This window comes from Peromyscus californicus, unplaced genomic scaffold (genome assembly GCF_007827085.1).
Source record: "Peromyscus californicus insignis strain IS unplaced genomic scaffold, ASM782708v3 Scaffold_13__1_contigs__length_99412109, whole genome shotgun sequence".
NCBI lineage: Eukaryota > Metazoa > Chordata > Mammalia > Rodentia > Cricetidae > Peromyscus > Peromyscus californicus.
Window position 1 is genome coordinate 83,327,194 of NW_026294424.1, and position 22,761 is coordinate 83,349,954.

At 37.9% G+C, this 22,761-nt stretch overlaps 1 pseudogene; it reads right to left on the reverse strand.

Annotated features, from left to right (window-relative positions):
• Nucleotides 1-785: 785 nt before the first annotated feature.
• Nucleotides 786-21,388, reverse strand: LOC128108796 (albumin-like; annotated as a pseudogene).
• Nucleotides 21,389-22,761: the final 1,373 nt, after the last annotated feature.

A 22,761-nucleotide genomic window follows, 5' to 3' on the forward strand; every position in this document is an offset into this window, starting at 1 on the left:
AAGGAAACTGTTTTGATATAGGTATATAAATTCTGTCAAAGCTTTGCATGTGACACATCAGATATTGGGGAGCAGATCATTTATTATGATACAGGAACCCCCAAAATATAGCTCCATCAGATCTTCTGGTGAAATGAATTTACAGAAGTATTGGCTCAAACTCTGCAGAATAAAAAATACACAACTGTTTTGACTTAAAAAATGTTCTTTCGGCCGGGCGGTGGTGGCGCACGCCTTTAATCCCAGCACTCGGGAGGCAGAGCCAGGCGGATCTCTGTGAGTTCGAGGCCAGCCTGGGCTACCAAGTGAGTTCCAGGAGAGGCGCAAAGCTACACAGAGAAACCCTGTCTCGAAAAACCAAAAAAAAAAAAAAAAAAAAAAAAAAAAAAAAAAAAAAAAAAAAATGTTCTTTCATATGGTTTCAGTTTTTTTATTAAGCTATCCTTGACTGGACTAACATGTGTGACTCCATGTAGTACATCATCAAAGTCATAGCAGAACCATGATAAGTCCTCAGCTCTGGTGTGAATTCTCTAGAAATGCTCCTTCTCTTCCTATTTTGGCTGCCCCTTGGGTAAATTGCACTGACTTGAGCTTTATGTATTCATTTTCTTATCTGCAAATAGGTGAACATATATGAGGGCCTAGGATTGGTGGAAGGTGCTAGTCTACATGGCTCTTGCCAAATGGTCAGCAAATCTTAGCCATTTTAGGAAAAATGAGTATGATTGCTTTTTTTAAAGTCCCAAATACACTTACTTGAGATGCTTGTGATTGTGATGTGTTTAGGCTAAGGCACCTTGGCTTGCAGCAACAAGTTTTGGGTCCTGAAAACACACACACACACACACACACACACACACACACACACACACACACACACACACACACAAATGATAGATGTTAGAAAAACACTAGCAAGACTATTAGAATTTGCACATCTACAGTTTTCAGTGATTATAATGTAAATTCACATGCCTTGCAAAACTTAATTACAGTTCTCCTAGAATTCTTAAACAAAACTCACTGATATTTATTGTATCAAAAAGAATAAAATAAACTCTTGTTAGGACACAGGGGGAAATGTGAAATGATTTAGACGCGTAACTGCAAATGTTCTCCTCTTGTGTGTGAAATTAGTCAATTCAAAGTGTAACATTTCAAGACAAGGTTTAAATGAGTTAATGATTCTGGGCTTTACAAATATTTCTAACTATGTTCATGAGTGTTATAAATTTAGAACTGAATGGCCATTATAAACATTTTATATGCTAAAGTTTGGTAGGACATAAAAATTAAGAACTATGTGAGTCAGTTTATATTACAGTTCTGTAGTGAACACAATCTAGATTCAACACATTATTCAGCATATGAATATCTAAGCCTCAACCTGACCAAATGCACAAAAATGAAAAGTGAACATATCAAAATGCAAAAAGCTCTATTACCTCTTCAGAGAAGCAGGCCTTCTTGTCGTCAGCCTTGCAGCACTTATCCAAGAAAGCTGCAAATTCACCCATCATAGTCTTCAACTGGTTATCTGAAGCCTTGGGTTTGTGTTTCACCAGCTCAGCAAGTGCCCTGCATTAGGACAGAGAGCAGGAAGAGCAAGGAAATGTTGACTCCCATGCTGGAAACCAAGACAGCAAGGATGCGAGGCCACAGTTTAAGGTTACAAATCTTGGAGACAGTGATTTTGGCTTCCAAGACCAAGCACACCATCTCCAACCTTAACATTCTTGACTGTGTATGAGGATAATAAGTGCCACTTGGCTAGGACTGGGTGAAATAGAATTATTAGTGCAAACCACTTTGTGTTTTATGTAGTTTCCGGAAATTACTTGAAAGAATTCTGTCTTTGCACTTAATATACAGAATATGGCTCTCTAACATCTGCTCCATTTGAAGTTAATAATGGGGATGTTATAAGAATAAAACAAGCCAAGCAAGAAGAGACTGCTGGGTCTCTGTCACTGATATTTGTAGAGTAAACAGTACTAGAGAAAAAGAGTTGTGTGGGGAAAGAGTCTTGTAACACGGTCTGGACCACCAACACAAGTCTCCAAAGATGATGAGAACATCTTGCTAAAATTCATATTGTTGGAACCTCTCCTGAGAGCATTGAGGAGTCCACCCCCCTATGTGCATTTCCAGCTGTTTCTTTTCCTATTCTCAGAAGTCACACCTGTAGCCTTGTCTTGTCTCTGTTATGGCTTCATCATGCAACAATTACAGATAATTATTCATACCTTGAAATAAATTCTCCTATGATTTCTATGACCAATCATATATCAATATAAATTCACCAGTTAGCTATTTATAATTTTCTACTGTTCCTTGACTGGAATTGTAGTCTTCTGTGGTTTTTATGCACAGTATTAAAGATAATGCATATGAAAGATTTTAATACATTTTTTTCACATAGAAAAAAGTTGACACTTTTTCAACTCAATAATACCAACATCTAAACACTTCTCTCTAAAGTATATAATCACTGCACAAAAAAATTATCCAAGAAAATTATTCAAGAAAATATGGCTCACGTTTTTTCTTCATCTGCTTCTCCTTCTCTGGAAGTGTGCAGATATCAGCATGGAAGGTGAAGGTCTGCTTTAAATTCCTTGGGGACATATGTTTCATCTACTGGCAGAGCAGAGAAGCATGGTCGCCTTTCTATCGCAGATCCAGTACAGCACTTAGTGACCTGATCACTCACTGGGGTTTTCTCATGCAGCACACATACCCGGTTCAGAATTGCAACCATCTAAGGAACAGGCAGGCAGAGGAGCAGAACAGTCACCAGATCCACAGATACTCACTTTCTGATGCACTAAAAGAGTTGCCATATTGAGTTAACAACTTTGAATTCAGCCTTGACTGCCATAGTGATTTATTTATCTTTGAAACCAAACATATGACTTATAAAATTTCTCTTTCAGTTAAATATAGGTGCCCATGTCCCAGCTACCATAAACACATGCACATATTAGCACATGCTTGCTCCTAAAAGTTAAATTTGTCAATGTTTAAAGACAAAAACCCAGCACTACTGACTTTATCATAGTTTACAAAACTCATATAGTCCTCCACACAGTTCAGTCTCTTTTCTTCAGGAAGCACACAGCACTTGCTGCCCACATTTCCTAGATTTCTTGCAGCTTCCACGAGAGTTGGAGTCGACACCTGAGGTGCTTTCTGGGTGTAACGAACTAGGAGCCTGTTATAAAAAGTAACTTATATGTTTCCATCCAGGCAGGAAACTGGTCTGGTGTAATATTTCAACAGGAAAAATTTACCCCAAGTCAGCAAGATATTTTTCCCCCACCAATCAAAGCTCTTCACTTCTAGGATGATAGCACAGTATTGGAGGTAGACCTTGTCCTGAGAAACTAACTAAGTTGAAATCTCCCTGTAGCGTATGATCTTAGTCTTAGATCTGTACTAAAATCATAAGGAAGTGAGTTACATTTCTCTAATCTGACGGTATTAATGTACTTGGTGCTGCTTGAAATAAATTCTATCACAAACTTCCACATATCAACACTATGATATACTTAAAAGATAGTGGTGAAAAGATGGCTGGTTTAATAGAGACAGTGCAAGGATTAAATGAAAGGAAATAACGTGTCTCCCTGGCACATTATCTAGCATCTAATAACATCTAGTATTTAATAATGCACCATAATAATAAAAGTCAGTGAATGACTGTAATCTACTCAAGTGAAGAAATCATGTCAACTCCAACTGCTAGAGTTAGAAGAGTGCTAAAAGTGTAAATGACCTGAATAAGAAATAATGTGTCTTTACTTTACCTCCATAGATAAGGTTCTATGGAATTGTGACATTACTCCAGCAGGGCGTTCAGTCTCTATCTCTTGTAGAAATAAAATTCCATAGGAATTCAAGGTTACACACAACTATCAAAGTTTAGGTATAACTCCCAAGTTCTAATGTTTCCCGAAGGGAGCCCTTATTCATGTAACATTTGAATGTTATCTAAATCTTTTGTTATATTTTTGTGTTCAGCATTTCTATCAGTTCTTGAGCTTCTGCTGTCCAAAGCATACTACTTCTTGTTCTACTAAATATCATTCTACTGTTTGCTCATAAACTCTACATAACCTTCAAAGGATACTCCCAGTTCTAATGTATCAAGATTTGCTAGACCCCTCAAAATTATATAATCCCAAGAGACCAGTGTTTTATATTATACAATGTGGTGATATTGTGTTCCCCAATATATTGTGCATCCTAATAAACTTATCTGGGGTCAGAGAACAGAAAAGCCACTAGATACAGCAGCCAGAAAATTGTGGCACACATACACACCTTTAATCTTAGTATTCTAAAGGCAGAGATCCATCTGGATCTTTGTGAGTTCAAGGCCACACTGGAAACAACCAGGCATGATGACTCACACCTTTAATCCTAGGAATTGATGGCAGGAAGCAGAAGGGTATATAAGGCGTGAGGATCAGGAACTAGAGCCTGGTTAAGCTTTTAGGCTTTTGAGCAGCAGTTCAGCTGAGATTCATTCTGGATGACAACTCAGAGGCATCCAGTCTGAGGAAATAGGGTCAGCTGAAGAATTGGTGAGGTGAGGTAGCTGTGGCTTATTCTGCTTCTCTGATCTTCCAGTAATCACCCCAATACCTGACTTCAGGTTTGATTTTATTAATGAGACCTTTTAAGATTTGTGCTACAATACAGGAATAGAATCCTCTCCATCCTATAAAGGAAGTTATCTACTCTCCAGAATTGTGTGATGGATAGGGATTATAAATAATGTGTTTTCATTACTAATGTCATCTACTGGGTGGCCTAAACGTTGTTTTAAAAAATACAAATTGACCAAGGAAAAAGAAATAACTGAAAAACTACTCACACATTTTGGAATCCATACTCGCCAAGCCTCTCGAAAAGTTCACAGTTAGTTTTGACTAAGTTCTTAGACTCTTCTACCAGAGGAGAAAGTTCACCAAGCTGCAACCTAAGAGAATTGTGTTTATAGCATCCTTCCTGAGAGCCCAGTGTAGGTCACTTGCATTTCTCCCTTCCTTTTGTTCAAAGAGACTTCAGGAGATCTTCCCTGTCATGTCTGTCACATTACATTTAAATTTTTCCTTTTATTTGCAAGGTCATTTGGTGCAAGTCAATAAGAATCTTCAGGCTCTGGAATTCAATGGCTGTGTTTGCACCAGGTCACCTGACATGTTTTCTTGTGCAACTGTTCTTCCCATGTCTAAGCTTCAGGCTGATCCCATCTACAGTGTCATTATGTGTACTTAACTAGAACTGTTCTGTTAACCAACTAAGTGGATGAAATTAAAATCACACCTAGTGAACAGCAGACCTTCAATAGACAGGGCCATCATTTTCAGGCAATCTCTCTAGTTGGATCTTGAGGTCTCTGAGAGGAGAAAGTCTACTTTCAGACTCAGTCACAGAGTGATGGCTGATACTCAGAAGTTTCTTTGTAAAATATTATTCTCTTCTGGCCCCAAATAGGTCAGAAACCAGTGTGTATTGACAGGATCCCTGATGTCCTCCACAACAAACTTGCTCCAAAACCTCCAAAATGTTTGAAAGTATTTTAAAGTAGAAGAGTATGCAAACTCCTTTGAGATATTAATGGTAAAAGTTGACAATTTGGGGGATTGGGTTAAGTGTTTTTAAATGTGAGTTAAATATCTCTTTTGGTTGGCATTTAAATTTACTCTATTTTATTCTCAAGAGTACGAAAAGGGAAAAACTATGATAAAGATTTTGTGCAAGTAAAGATTCCTTCCTTCCTTCAAATCTTCCCTTTCTATAGTGATTATTAGAGGTTCCCTTACATTTTATCCAGTGTTTATCCTATAATGACTAATAACTTTAAGAGCTCAGGCTTGCCTACATGTCAAGAAAGTATCTGAATTGACCTATATATCAATTCTCATTAGTCCATCACTTCCTTTCTCCTTATAGGAACTTCTGTCAGGAGCTGCTGTGCTCTTGGCCTATAGAAACCTACCACTTTGCTGTAGCATGCAGCAGGATCAGCTTCAGCACAGCACTTTTCCAATGTGTCTTCATATTTCTTTGTAAGTCTCAGCAACAAGACAACAGAGTAGTCAGGGTGCCTTCTTGAGTGTTCATACAAAAGCCTAAAGAAGAGGAACACAGACTGAGTTAAATAGATGAGCAAGTAATAGACTCACATAAGTAATCTCAAGAGTAATTCACATTCCAGGCGTTCTGCATTGGAATGAGCTCCATGCAGGAAACTGAGCAGCAAGAACTTGGGACCCAGAGATAACTCTTCCCAGGTTCAGCTTTCCCACCACGATGTATTTTACTGTTCTGCAGGGGCAACTTATTAACACTATCAGTGTATTAACCTCCTCCATATAGAAGGGAAAGAAGGATAGCATCTCTCTAACAAGGGGCGTTGGGATAAATACATGGCACACTCTATCACAGCACACAGAGACTGGTGCATCGTAAATGGTTGATTTATAAGTTTTTTACTGTATATCTAGTTTGCTTTGAATTATGTATACAAAGTATCTCAATAAAGCAGTAAATAGAGACAATACTAAAAGTTCCTTTTTCTTCTACATGTTAGGTAAATCTTTCATTAAATACTATTTAGTATAGGGTACAATTATAATCTAATAATAAAATGATAGAATTAATTGTTGCAGTTACTCAAAACATATAGTCATTTGTTATTAATTGTATCCTGTCTTGCTACAGTATGATATTCTGGTAATTTCAATCAAATACAAAACAACTCGTGTCATATTGATATTTATACATATATGTGTGCTTTATATACATAAATGACATTAGTTTATATATATAAACATACACATACACATATATAGATATATATCCTTCCTGTCATCACAGATATGGATAGATACAGGTATACAGGAAAGGAGAATGTTAAATAATACATAATATGCTCAAATGCATTAGATGTTTAAGAAATATGTTTATAAAAATGATTAAGTGATACGTACAATTTATATATTCATTGAATATTTCTAAAGATTTCCAGAAATATCCTTATGAAGTAAGGAACATTGAGTTTATGCTAAATGCATGTATGATTGATTTCATAACAATATTTTAAATTACTTAAAATACTTTTCAGGTAAATTTTAAAGGCTGAGAATGACAAGGGTGAACAAATTTACTGGGAGCCACCTAAGTCGTGGTAACTCCAAAGAAAGCCTGGAGTTCCAGGACAGTCAGACTACACAGTGAGACCTTGTCTCAAAAAAAAGAAAAGAAAAGAAAAAAGAAAAACTATGAAAGGAAAGGCATCTACTCACTTGCTCAGGAAAATATCTTTGGCCTCAGCATAGTTCTTGCACACTTCACTATCCTCAACAAAATCAGCAGCCAATGAAGGCAGATCAGCAGGCATGTCATCATGCTCTACCTGAGCAAGGCAGTGGGATTTCTGCAACACTGGTTTGTCACAGCAAGCCTGTAATTTGCTAGAGATAGATGCTTGCTTTTCACACGTGTACTTGGCAAGCTCCGCCTGTGAGAGAGGAAAAGAAATGTTTAAGAGAAGTTATCTTTGCTACATTTTTCCACACACCTTTGTTATGTGGGTAAAGCTTATTCATCCTGCTCTAGACCATATACAACCAAAGTGGCTTCTGCAAACACATTCTCACCCACACAGTGCTTCAGAGCCTTCAGAATCAAGATGCTGTGACTCAAACAATTAGATTCAAGAGAGACTGTTCAGAATCAAGTTATTTATTTAAATTAATTCACTTTGATTGTTTATTAACTTTATGTTTCTATGACTGAGATAATTCAGGTTATTTTTTCCATAAAATTTAGTGCTATTTTTCCAAGTTTTCCTCCCAATTGAAGGGTAGGTATTTTAAAACTAAAAAGCTCATTAAAATATGAGGCATAATTATAATGAGTAATAAGTACAATTACAGGGCCTGCTTACATACATAACACATTGAACTTAAGTTTTCCAGGGGTTATCATAGCAGAAGAAGATTTGGTTGTATTTTTAATCTTTAGAAGGAGGAAGTATATAATAGTACAACTTTGGAGAAAGTGAGGTCACAGCAAATATTTATGTACTTCACACACAGTTAATTAAAAAAGACTATGAGGGATAAGTGCATCATTCTTTAAAAGCATCTCCAGTCTGTGAGGTCTCCAGCCCCACTTCTCTCCCCCAAACACCTTAGAAATCTACATTTGTAACTGTTCTCTTTCCATTTAAGCCTCCTCAGAAAGTGGCTGAACAGAGGAGTTTTGGGTCATGTAATAATTCAGAAAACTGTTTTTTTTGTTTGTTTTTTGTTTTGTTTTGTTTTGTTCTGGGTTTTTTGTTTGTTTGTTTGTTACTGGAAAGTGCCACAAAACAAGGAAACTTGGTAGAATAAAGGAGAGCCCAGAGACCATGTCAACCACCATCAGTGTTCACCGATGCAGCCAAACACATCTACTCACTGACTGTGAGCATGTAACAACTCCTTACCCTGTCATCTGCGCATTCAAGCAGGTCACCATGGCAGCACTCCTGGGTGGTTTTGGTAAGGTCTGTTGCCAGTTTGCTAATTTCTGTGAAGTCAGCATTGGGGAATTTCTGGCTCTTATGAGCTACCATCCTAAAAAGAAAATTTTCCCATCAAAGACTTATTATGATGCTGCATTTGGAAGAAAGCAGTGAGAAGATACCATTTATAACAAGGAAATTCAAAACTAACTGACATGAAGAAAATTATAAAAATTCACTAGTTCTTACAATGCAAGTTCTGACACAATAGTTAATAGTTACGTTTTCCTTTGGCAGAATTATCTACTGAAAGAATGTGGGTGGTGCGTGGAAAGCAAATACCTTATAAAATTAAAATCAAAGAGAAATTACTAAAAGGGTGGCTGTCGGAGGGGCATCAAGTTTTGAGTCCTCACCTGTCTTCTGTCCCTGGCTTGGTCACATCTTAGCAATGTGACCTCAAGCAGACTTTAGTTTTTAGAGTGTTACAACACACTAAATCAAAGGATCTATGAGGTTAAATTACATAATGGCATGAAAGTATTTTCTTATCTGGAAATGAAGATTCATGTTTTTTATCTTAATTAGGACATACCTTTCTATATTCTAAAGGTCTGTGGAGGGAGAATAAATTCCCTAACTTCTAGAGAATTAGAGAATTTTTATCATGGATCCTTCTGCCAAGAAATTTTCTAGCAGACAACTTCTAAGCTCTATTGCAAGATGTCAAAAGCCGGGATCTTCATTATTTCTAATTTAATTTTCAGTTCCATAGCTCTGATAAAGAAACTTGTTTGCAAGAACCAATCATAGCCCATGTAACAGTGTGTTGTTTCATGTTGGAGCTGCTATATTTGTTGATCTGATTGGCTTTAAGAATTTGGATATTAAGGATGACTCAGTGAGGATAATTCCTGCTGACAGTCTCTAGAGAACACACACAGTGTCTGTCATCTCCATTTTCTCTCCTGGTGGGTTGATTCATTATTGACAAACAGGAGAGGTGCTAGAGAGGCAGGCACATTAGTCTTGACTTACATATTAAAGGATGCTCCCGGACTCAGCTACATGATATAAAAGCAAGAGAGGTTGGAGCAAACACATGAGATTAGAGACAGAATTGAAGTTGTAAGAAACAGAAGGAACATTACCAAACTCCTTCTATTAGGCTACAATTACCCTGATTCCTACACCAAACAAAGACGCAACAAGGAAAGAGAACTACAGACCGATCTCCCTCATAAACATTGTTGCAAAAATACTCAATAAATTATTGGCAAACAGACTCCAAGAACACATCAAAACAATTATCCACCATGATCAAGTAGGCTTCATTCCAGGGAAGCAAGGGTGGTTCAACATAGGAAAGTCCGTCAATGTAATACATCATATAAACAAACTGAAAGAAAAAAACTACATGATCATCTCACTAGATGCTGAAAAGGCATTTGACAAAATCCACCACCCCTTCATGATAAAGGTCCTAGAGAGATCAGGAATACAGGGAACATACCTAAACATAATAAAGGCAATTTACAGTAAGCCAACAGCCAACATCAAATTAAATGGAGAGAAACTCAAAGTGATTCCACTAAAATCAGGAACAAGGCAAGGCTATCCGCTCTCCCCATACTTAGTCAATATAGTACTTGAAATTCTAGCCAGAGCAATAAGACAACATAAGGAGATTAAGGGGATACAAATTGGAAAGGAAGAAGTCAAGCTTTCCCTATTTGCAGATGACATGATAGTATACACGAGTCACCCCAAAAATTCGACCAAGGAACTGATACAGCTTATAAACACCTTCAGCAACATAGAAGGATACAAGATCAACTCAAAAAAATCAGTAACCCTCCTATATACAATTGACAGGCTGAGAAGGAAATCAGAGATACATCACCCTTTATAATAGCCACAAATGATATAAAATATCTTGGGGTAACTTTAACTAAGCAAGTGAAGTACCTATATGATAAGAACTTTAAGTCCCTGAAAAAAGAAATTGAAGAAGATATCAGAAAAGGGAAAGATCTCCCATGCTCATGGATAGGCAGGATTAACATAGTAAAAATGGCAATCTTACCAAGAGCGATCTACAGATTCAATATAAAATATTGAATCAAAATACCAACACAATTCTTCACAGACCTGGAAAGAACAATACTCATCTTCATATGGAAAAACAAAAAACCCAGGATAGCCAAAAGAACCCTGTACAATAAAATAACCTCTGGAGGCATCACGATCCCTGACCTCAAGCTCTACTATAGAGCTACAGTAATTAAAACAGCTTGGTACTGGCATAAAAACCGACATGTGGACCAATGGAGTCAAATTGAAGACCCTGACATTAATCCGCACACCTATGAACATATTTTTTGACAAAGAAGCCAAAACTGTACAATGGAAAAAAGAAAGCATCTTCAACAAATGGTGCTGGTATAACTGGATGTCAACATGTAGAAGGCTACAAATAGATCCATATCTGTCACCATGCACAAAACTTAAGTCCAAGTGGATCAAAGACCTCAACATAAATCCAGTTACTCTGAACCTGATAGAAGGGAAAGTAGGAAGCAGTCTTGAAGGCATTGGCATAGGAAATCAATTCCTAAATATAACATCAGTAGCACAGACACTGAGAGAAACAATCAATCAATGGGACCTCTTGAAACTGAGAAGCTTTTGTAGAGCAAAGGACACGGTCAACAAGACAAAGTGACAGCCTACAGAATGGGGAAAGATCTTCACCAACCCCGCATCTGACAGAGGGCTGATATCCAGAATATATAAAGAATTCAAGAAATTAGACATCAAAATGCCCAACAGTCCAATTAAGAATTGGGCTATAGAGCCAAACAGAGAATTCTCAGCAGAGGAAGCTCAAATGGCTGAAAGACATTTAAGTAATTGCTCAATGTCCCTAATCATCAGGGAAATGCAAATCAAAAATGACTCTGAGATACCACCTTACACCAGTGAGAATGGTTAAGATCAAAAACACTGAAGACAGCTTATGTTGGAGAGGATGTGGAGCAAGGAGAACTCTCCTCCACTGTTGGTGGGAACGCAAGCTTGTACAGTCACTTTGGAAATCAATATGATACTTTCTTAGAAAATTGGGAATCAATCTCCCCCAAGACCCAGCTATACCACTCTTGGGCATATACCCAAGGAATACTCATTCATACCACAAGGGCACATGCTCAGCTATGTTCATAGCAACATTTTTTGTGATAGCCAATACCTGGAAACAACCTAGATGCCCTTCAACTGAAGAATGGATAAACAAAATGTGGTACATATACACAATGGAGTACTACTCAGCAGAGAAAAACAATGATATCATGAGGTTTGCAGGCAAATGGATGGATCTAGAAAAAATCATCCTGAGTGAGGTAACCCAGACTCAGAAAGACAAACATGGTATGTACTCACTCATAGGAGGATAATAGATGTAAAACAAAGGATGACTAGACTGCTACTCACAACTCCAGGGAGGCTACCTAGAAAACAGGACCCTAAGAAAGACACAGGGATCTCCCAATGACAGAGAAATGGATGAGATCTACATGAGCAAACTGGATGTGTGGGGGGTTAGTGAAGGGCAAGGGTCAGGGAAAGAGAGCTTAGGGGAGCAGGAGATCCCAGTTGGATCAAGAACAGAGAGGGAGAACAAGGAAAAAGAGACCATGATAAATGAAGACCCCATGGGAATATGAAGAAGCAAAGTGCTAGAGAGATCCCCAGAAATCCACAAAGATACCTCCACAATAGACTACTGGCAATGGTCGAGAGAAAGCCCAAACTGACCTACTTTGGTGATAGGATGGCCAAACACCCTAACTGTCGTGCTAGAAATCTCATCCAATGACTGATGGAAGCAGATGCAGAGATCCACGGTCAGGCCCCAGGTAGAGCTCCAGGAATCCAATTGACGAGAAAGAGGAGGGATTGTATGAGTGAGAATTGTTGAGACCAAGATTGGAAAAAGCACAGGGACAAATAGGCAAACTAGTGGAAACACATGAACTATGAACCAATAGCTGAGGAGCCCCTAGCTGGACCAGGCCCTCTGGATAAGTGAGACAGTTGATTAGCTTGAACTGTTTGGGAGGCACCCAGGCAGTGGGACCAAGACCTGTCCTTAGTGCATGAGCTGGCTGTTTGGAACCTGCGGCCTATGCAGGGACACTTTGCTCAGCCTGGGAGGAGGGGATTGGACCTGCCTGGACTGAATCCACCAGGTTGAGCTGAATCCCCAGGGGAGTCCTTGCCCTGGAGGAGATGGGAATGGGGGGTTGGCTGGGGGTATGGCGGGGGTGGGTGGGTGGGAGGAGGGAGGACAGTGGAATCCGTGGCTGATATGTAAAATTAAACCAAATTATAAAATTAATATATATATATATTACAAAAAAAAGAAAATTCAAAGTAATAACTCCAACTTGGTTGATGGCTGAATTCAATTATCTGGACATTAAACACTCACTTTCCCATTGAAGGAAAATAAATTAAGTAAATTAATTACCGTGACTGTGACTGTATTTTTTAATCATTTAAAATGAGATTCCTGGTCTTTATAAACAAGTGGGATCTAAACACCTGTCCTCTGCTAGTCAAAAAAAGCCTTCTACATTTTTTGACAGTTTAAAACAAAAACACTGAGACAAATTGTCAATATATTGCCGTTCTTCTGATTCACCCCTATCAACTTTTCATGAGGTGCTTTATAAACGCACAATCTTCTAGATTGGAAAATTAATTATCAAGATGTGAATTGTGATAATAGACAACATGTACCATGCTTTGAAAGCTCTCTCTCCAAATCTCTGAATACTGGAGCACTTCATTCTCTGGTGGGCATATGAAGACAATGCTTTCTCCTTCAGAACATCAAGCTACAAAAAGAATTCCAATTGAAAAAAATTAGAAAAGACAATTTTTACACACACACACACACACACACACACACACACACACACACACACACACACACCTTCAAAACTTCAGACAGCGCTTTGCCAAAATAACTTGTTTGGGTGGGGAGTTGAAATCAGGACCTTGTGCGTGTTAGGCAAGGGCTCTGCTGCTGAGTTGCACCCTCCCTCCCAATGAAAATTTTAAAAGATAATTTACACCTATATTCACAAGTACTCCTTTTGACACGTGACTATTTTGGTACCTAAGGGAATGAAAATCAGTCTGGTCATAGTGGAGGTTTCTAGGTACTTAAAATGCAGCACCAAGGACAGGTCCTGGCTCCACTTCCTGGGGGGCCTCCCAAACAGTTCAAGCTAATCAAATGTCTCACTTATTCAGAGGGTCCTGGTCCAGTTCCATGGGGGCTCCTCAGCCATTGGTTCACAGTTCATGCATTTCCACTAGTTTGGCTATTTGTCCTTGTGCTTTTTACAATCATGGTCTCAATATCTCTCGCTCATACAATCCCTCCTCTCTCTCTCGCCAATTGGACTCCTGAAACTCTGCTTGGGACTAGGCCGTGGATCTCTGCATCTGCTTCCATCAGGTACTGCATGAGAGTTCTATCATGACAGCCAGGGTGTTCGGCCATCAGATCACCAGAGCAGGTTAGCTCAGGCACTCTCTGGCAGCATAGAGACATTGTCAGGGGAAGGGTCCTAGATAGGTATAGTAATACCCAGGGCATATATATATATATATATGTGTGTGTGTGTGTGTGTGTGTGTGTGTGTGTGTGTGTGTACCTGTAGTGACTCCTTAATTGTGTGACTAATTCATCTAAATCCCTACTTCATCAACTTTCATAAAATGAGTAAGTGCCTAAGAAAAACAAATGATTCATGTAATAAATATTGATGGAAGAAAGAATTGGATTGCAATGTCCAGCCTCAGTAAAATTCACTGCTTTGAATTCTATCTCCAGTAAAATGTCTCAAGGAAGGACTAAAAAGCTAAAAAGCAAAAAACAAACAAAAAACAAAACAAACGAACTAGCCCTTGCTGTCCAGTGTGACAAACACTATTATACTCCAGAAGTCACCACCATAAGGAATGGGAAGACAAGTAAACACACACCCAAGAATTTCCTCTCTAGACTATCACTGCTAAATCTTAGAAGGAAGAAAGGTATGAGAACTAAAAGCCATTGGTAACTTAAGAGGGAAGAAGGTTCTCTAATGACATAGAGAAGTCTTGTTCAGAGATTCAGATTTCCTAAATCAACCATAAGACGGTCAAATCTCTGGGTTTGGTATACAGAGCAGTTCTGTCCCCATCTTCCCAGGGGTCACCTTTGGTGTCAAGCAGGCAGCTTTGTCAGCTTCTGCACAGCACTCAGTCATGATGGCACTGTACTTCTCAGCAAAGTAAAGGAGCTCTGGGCCATAGAGGTAAGGATGTCTTCTGCCGACTTCATACAAATAGCTGAGTTATGGAAGAAGAAGCAAGCAAGCAATCATTTCCTACAGCACATAACACTACAGAAATGATCAGTCAACCCAAATCCAAAAGATTTGCAATTGACCAAGTTTACTCATTGTGGCCATGAGTGATGGCCTGGCTCTGTTCTTCTGAAGTGAGAGAAGGTAGATTAAATTTGTGTATCTGCATGCAAATATTTACATGCGTATATTTTCAGTAAATAGTTAAATTTGGGTGATGCAATGCCAGGAGCCATTCCCCAGCAGTAATGGGTCCTGCAGAGGGTGTAAGGAGTCGGTGGGAAAAGGAAGTGAGCCAGGCCATAATGGTCGGGAGAATCTTGCAGCCTGACTGACTAGCGGCCAGAGTGTTTCTTTATTTATACAGAATTTAGTTAGCAGGGATACATTCATCATGTTTCAAAACATAGGTCATATCATTTTTGTTTTTGGACATGTGTATTACTTCCTTTTGCTCATCTTTTAGTCATCATTAATAAACTATGACATAATAGAGTTATCATTTCCAATCTTTTCCCTCAAGTTTTGACTTTAATAAACAGAGTTATCATTCTTACTCATAAACCCATAACCCAATTTTTGAGAATCTAGAAGCATATGACATCCTGTGCTCAGGCTGGTTGTTTTGGTTGCTTCAGTGACACAACCTTCAAGTAGATAAGGATATCTTCCTCAAAATGTGTGGGGGAACAGTATGTTCAGGACTTTCCTGGATAAGCTTAGAAGCAGCATTCCTGGGAAAAGGCATAAATGATTTATAAGGAATTTTCAATCAATCCAATATCCTCAAGTTGTACAAATATTAAAAGTGCCTCAAGTATGTAACAGGTGGAGATGAAAACCAAAGGTGGCATGGCAGCCATCATGTGGCTCAGCTCTGCTGGATCCTTGTCAAGCAGCTGTGCTGACTTTGTGACTTCTGCCATTCCATTCAGATATGGCTGTGCCAATGTAACATTGCTGACTAAAGTGAAATTGATTCAGAGAACATGAACACTACACACACACACACACACACACACACACACACACACACACACCACTTCAGAATATTTTACAACTTCTCAATCTCAGATTTTTCCCACAGGCCATATCTGTTTTCAAATGTGAAAATATCCTTGATTTTTTAATTGTCATTGTGCACAGTTTTGTGGTATTAAGTATTATATTTTTAAAAATTACCTTAAGGTAAAACCTTCCCAGTCTTGATGTTGGATATTTGGGGTTTTTATGACTACTAGCATAAGTGTTACTGGCCGAGCTATTGCTCAGCTTCTAATTTAAAACATAGATATCTGTTTACTTACTGTCCCTTAAATGCGGCAGCACTTTCCTGAAAGGAGGTGCACATGGCCTCAGCATCTGGCCTCACAAGTGGGGGCAGGTTGGGATTGTCATCCTTGTGCTGCAGGAAACATTCATTTCTTTCAGGTTCTTGTTTCATACAGCAATCAGCCAGTTCACCATAATTTTCACGAAGACTTGGAATGGAACAGAGCTTGTCTCCAAAAAGAGATTGCTAAGTGGGAAACAGAAGCCATCAAATTCCTGCCGGTCCCTGACTTTCCTTACAACCAAAAAGCAGTGTAAAAAGCTGTGGATAGAACTTGGTTAAGAATAAAACAGAGAAGCAAATAGTTAATGGCCTTAAGGAATGTTGCCTTATATGTTTTCTATCTGGCACTAAAAGCTAGGAAAAAGTCATATTAATAAAAAAAAAAAAGGGAAGCTAGGTCTTGAGGTAGCATGTGAATTCATGCTCAGGAGCAACATGTTCACACAACTTCTCATGTGATCTGCCCGTTTTGAAGAAGCCCAAGGTTTTAGTAGGTTTCCTGTAACACTGAGGAATAACGCAATCTACTATAAATAATTACAGCATTAAAATACAGATCTCCTTTTATTCTAGAAACAGTGCACCTCCAAAGGACTTCAATTGTTAAATAATCCTTCCCTTCCTCATTAATTTAACTTCACAGATATTTTACTGATCTAAACAGAATTTATTAACTTTCAAAAATGTACTTTTAGGAATATCAAGGTAGAACTGTAATATTTTGTGTGAATCACTAACTCTGCAATGAGAGGAAAAGGTTTCCAAAAGAAAGCAAAAAGAAAGGGCCTAGAGATATTTGAAAATCGGTTGCCCAGATATTAAGTAGGAGGAGAAGTTCAGGTCTCAGCTTTTGAAATCCTACCTGTAAACAGCAGAACTTCTTCTAAATGACTAAAAAGGCCACTTTTAATTGTGTATAAAATATTTATTTCCCTAAAACAGAAATAAAGAGCTATACTATAATTTTATCCAAGTAACCAAATAGCATAGTAATCAGCCGATGCATTCTGAAGATTAGCACAGTACCATTATGTCAAGAAAACATTAGCCCTCCAAGGCTACTGTAGCATTGCCTGTAATAATCAAAATGTATGAACAGCCTAAACAGGCACCAGCAGATGAATGGATAAAGAAAATGTGGGTGGGCAGATAATAGTGTGGTGTATACACACTAGGGATTACGGTCAGCCTTTAAAGAGGAACGTTCTGCAACTGGCACCAACATGGGCCAACCTGGAGGACATGTTGGGAAGTGCAATAAGCCAGTCACAGAAAGACACGTTCTGTGTGGTTCTACTCAGATAAGATACCTAAAACAGTTCAATTCACGGAATCCAAAAGGCGTGATGGCTGCCAGAGAGAGGAGGAACTCAGTTACTGATCATCTGGCATAGACTCTCAGTTGAGCAAGACAAATTCCACAGATCTGCTTGATGGTATTGTGGTTATATTCAAATACAGTAAGAGAGTTGAGGGCTCTCACCACCCAAAAAAAAAGTTAGTCAATACATAAAAGTATGCTATTCCTATTTGCCTCTGTGAACAGAAATCAGATTATAGAGCTTAGAAAGAAATTGTACAAATGACAAGTTGCCGTTAAAAATATTATAACTGCTTTCTGTAGCTTCCAAGAAATTTTTTTTAAGTTGTAACAATGGATAGAATGTATCTATTTGCTTGCAACTTTGATCATTTAATAACTTTTTATCACTTCTTTTCTTTTTGAGATTACTATATAATTACATCATTTCCTTCTTCCCTTTTCTCCCTCCAAATCCACCCAAATACGCCCCTTTCAGATCTATGACCTCATTTCTCACTAATTGTGTTACATATATACACATATATGTATATATAGACATATATATATGTTTATGTATATACATATATTCTAAAATATAGCCTGTTAGTCTGTATAATGTTACTTGTACGCATGTTTTCAGGGCTGACCATTGGTATTGAATTAACCAATTGGTTCTCTCTTCCCTGGAGAAGCCAGTTTCTCCTGCTCTTGGCATTCCTTGTTTGCCTGCGGTTCTTTGTGTAGGGTTGAGGCCCTGTGGTCTTTCATCCACCCTGGCATGTCTATTGTGTTGTTACTCTTAAGCTCACAATTGGCCAGTCATGTTGGTGAGACTTTTTGAGTCTAGCTTGTGACATTACTAGGAGACAATTTCATCACAAAATCCCCATTCCTCTGGCTCCTACAATCATTCTGCCCCTCTTCCACAGTGTTCCCTGGGCCTTAAGTGTGGGAGAAAGTGTTTTCCCTTGAAACACTCAGAATTACATAAAAGAGCAAAGGGATCCTCAAAATCAGAATGTACTGACAATTGATTTGTCACAGTTTGCAGCAGACTCGTCAGCAGCACATGTTTTTGCAAATTCGGTTATTTCATTCACTAATTTCACATGTTCTTCATATGGGCATCTCTGGAGATGCTGGGAGAAGATGACCAGGACTCTGAAAAACAGACATGGAAATAAAACTTTACTATGAAGTAGCTGAATTTCCTAAACAGCAAATTGTGTACATGTATACCATCTATATTTTGTGTATCTTTCTTACAACTCTCTAGAAAGCCTATTCCTGTCAGCTCTTCTCTGAGGCATAACCAGGAAGAGGTGCATTTCCAAGCAAAAAGAACATGGATTCCTACCATGCTTAGGTATAGATGCATATGTGTGTCAGTAGATTTATGAACATGGGGCAAACAAGCAATCTATGTTCTAAATACATTTCATTGTCAAGGCTGGACATTATGTAAGTCCTTTGAGTTATTTCTTTTCTAATCCATACACCCCGCTGTTAATCGGGGGTATATGACACTCTTGAACTTTTAAATATAAACTTCTCATTTTCACTATATTAAAACATTTTTACAGTTGGGGATGTGACAATTATAGATCACTTGCTTCACATGTGGGAGTCTCCAGTGCTACAAAGACAAAATAATATTCTCAATATACCATGGGATCTTGTTGTGTAAAGAATAATTAACAAGTTAGCTGCTCAAGGAACTACATATCATAAACCTTTCTAGAAAGAAAACTAAGATTCGATTCTTCACAAGTTTAATGTGGGCTCCAGAATCTCATTCTCCAGTAAAGCAGCCATTAGTCATAAGTGGATAGATATATTTAATTAATGATAAATAACATTTGAATGTGTGCTCCTCAGTTAGACTTGCCATGTTTCAAGTGCCCAGTAACCATGTGTCCTCCGGCTGCCATATGCTCAGCACAGGTCCACAGTCTTTCCATCAACAAAGACAATTCTGTTGGACAGTGATGCCCTACAATTTTGCAAGCTCAAGGTGGAAAAAAAACAATTTAGAACTGGAACTAATATTACCAGAAACATTAAATTGATTTTCAACATTTTAACTTATAGGCCTTTGAAATGTTGTTCTCCCAAATTATTAAACCGATGAGCAATCTCACTCTTATCTGTGGGAACAGGGAGACAAAAACCACAAACCATATTTAAAGATTGGTGAAAACACCGATTATAATACTGCTTTTCATACTTCTTTCCACACACTCAAGTTACTTCTTTACTTTGAGACACTGGCCTCTGATCTCTACAAAAAAAAAAAAAAAAACATGAGTCTGCCAATGACTCCTTCCTTCGACATTTAACGAGCTACCCTTCACCACGAATACAACTTTAAAACTGTCTAAGTGTTTATAGCTTTGCATCCAAACCTGAGAGTCAATGCTTTTCTCGTGTTTCTAAGGATCTACTAAGACAATCTAAAGTAAAAGTCAATACAAATGGAAGCTCCATTCATAAAATAACAACACACATGTTTAGTTTATTAGTACAGCATGGTAGAGTAAACAGACCTTCAAGACTGTGAAGATTCTGGCTTCAGCTGTATTTAGTATAGTTTAAGTCACTCTGCCTAGCATGTCTTCAAAATTAAAAAATATTTAAAACTAAACTTTAAAAAAATCACCTCATTATTGTCACCTAAGGTGTCTAAAGTATATTAATAATATAACCACACAAGGGTTCTCAGATGCAAAGTATCATCAAAGTCTAGAAATAAGCACTAAAGGAAACCTTAACTCTCTCAAAATGCAGGGCTTCCATTACTAGGAAAGTAAGATAAAAATGGAGCAGTGAAAACATAAAATTCTTACGTGCATCTCATGGAAACACAACCTTGGAAAAAGCAGAGCCAGAGACAAAGAGGAGGAGGAGGAGGAGGAGGAGGAGGAGGAGGAGGAGGAGGAGGAGGAGGAGGAAGGTCACCCACTTCATTGTGCCAGGGGCTTGTGGGGTTGATAGGAAAGGTGAGATGTGTGCAGGAAAATCTGCTCTAATATACTTCTTTAACCAATAACTGTAGACCATTAACCAGACTCAACTCGCATTCCATTGGTTCCTACCCAATTGCAAAATCATACAATCTTTGCCAAAAAGTTGTTTGACTAAATCCCTTGCGTGTGTCTGCCATCTGGAGCTGTTTTCCCCAGAAGACTTTGTCAATTCATTAAAGTTATGTAAAACATCAAACTTTACATAAGAGTTTAAACTGTTCACAACTATTGTTCCTTACTGTGCTCCCAATTGAACATTTTGGTTTGGGCCTTTGCATGGAAACATGACATATTTTAAAAACTAAGAACTGAATTACATGTATTTCTCATTCCAAATATTCTTTTATTTATTGGCAATAAGGAATTTGCATGAGGAAAGGGAGAAGCTGATTATAGGTTTTCCATGTCTTTCTCATCCTTTCTAAATTAGAATCTCCCATAAAGCTCACATTGCCTCAAATGTAAACTGAGAGAAACCCAGAGCAATGAGAACAATCATGGAGGATGTTTAGAAGTTTTGTGTCACCATCCCAGCTCTGGCTGTGTGTGAAACAGGTCTGGTGTGGAATATTTTCATGACGTGAATCTCTTTCTTGGGTTTTTTTTTAGAAGAGCCCGTAGAAAAACACACACCTAAATGATAGTGATGGTGGTCTTTGCCACTGTGACATACTTCCTCTGACACAATAGAAAGATAATTAGTAGCAGACCAGTTGTCTTACTTACCTCAAAAGGTGAGTTAGTCAAGACTGTCGTCCAAATTGTCCCCATGGTACCTACTTTTATAGGGACTACTGAGTGGCCAGGAAAGCATTCTTGTTTCATATCTAGTTAGACAATGAAGGAAATCGACTTTCTATGACCTCATTTCATGTCCTCATCTTCAGAAAAGTGAACGAATTATATGACCAAACCCAGGTGATATCACACACAAATAATGAAGGAGAAGGAACAAGTGTTTCCTTGGTGTTTATGACTCAAAGCCATCCTGAAATGAAATAACCGACTAGTCTGTGAAGACACAGATGAACAGAGTGTAAAAGAATGCCTGCCTATGGAAATAATTCCACCAGGAGTGAGCTGGTTTAGCCAAAAACTGGAAAAGAAAGAAACTAAAGAAAGGAGATAGTTCTTTCTTCAACAAATTTTTAATTTTTCTTTAAACTTATTAGAAAGTGTGGTCACTATTTATTTGAAGTCAGTAGTCATGCCTAGCCCTGTTCTAGTGTGAGTTTGGAAGCATAAGCAAGTATGCAATACTTAAGTCCTTGAATATATTTGTATTGCTAACTCACAAATTCAGGCTTTTCATGCTAGGTGTATATATTTTTAGTTTGATAATTGAGTAGAAAAATTATCTGCTTATCTACTTTACATTTATTTTGTATAATCATAAATACCAAAGTGTAAAAAAATCAAATTTATCACAATGGACTAGGAACTCAGTTCATTTACTGACTGATGAAGTTCCATAAATTTAAAATACAGACTAATAACAACTGAGTCTTTTCCTAACTGTATTAATTCAATGTTTTACATGTGCATATCCTAATTAATCAGCAGCAGCAGAGATTGAAAGGGTTTAGTTCTTTACACTATCTCTATGCTTACATTTCAGCTCAACTGATAAGAAACGCTTGAACAGTTGCATTTGGTAAGAAAGAATTTATACTCTTTCTTCTGAAAATCCTGACATGTATATTCTATACTGAGAGGAATGAAGCCATTTAATTGTTAGTTATTTCTAAATGTCCTATTATTCAAGTTTTAAAATTCTATGGTTAATCTGTCATCAGAAGAGTTTGGCATGACCATAAACGTAAAATTTAAACTGAGTTTTAAATATAGTTTAGAGAATTTAGTTTCTGAGTAAATAGAAAATAGCTCAGATGATTTTTAAGTGTTTTCTCATGCTTATATGAGTACTTCGTAAGAGGGAAGTGTGTTGAGAAAATTCTTTGTTTGGAAAGTATAATCATGTGCTCATCATTTACAAGTGGAAAAAAAGAAAAACCCCACTCCTGTTGAAACACAATATGATTGGGAATTAACCCTGAGCTTCAGTCCCTTTGGTCCCTTGTTTTCCCATTGTATTGTTGGATGTTTGTTGTTTTGTTTTGCTTTCACTCGTTTTGATCGGATGG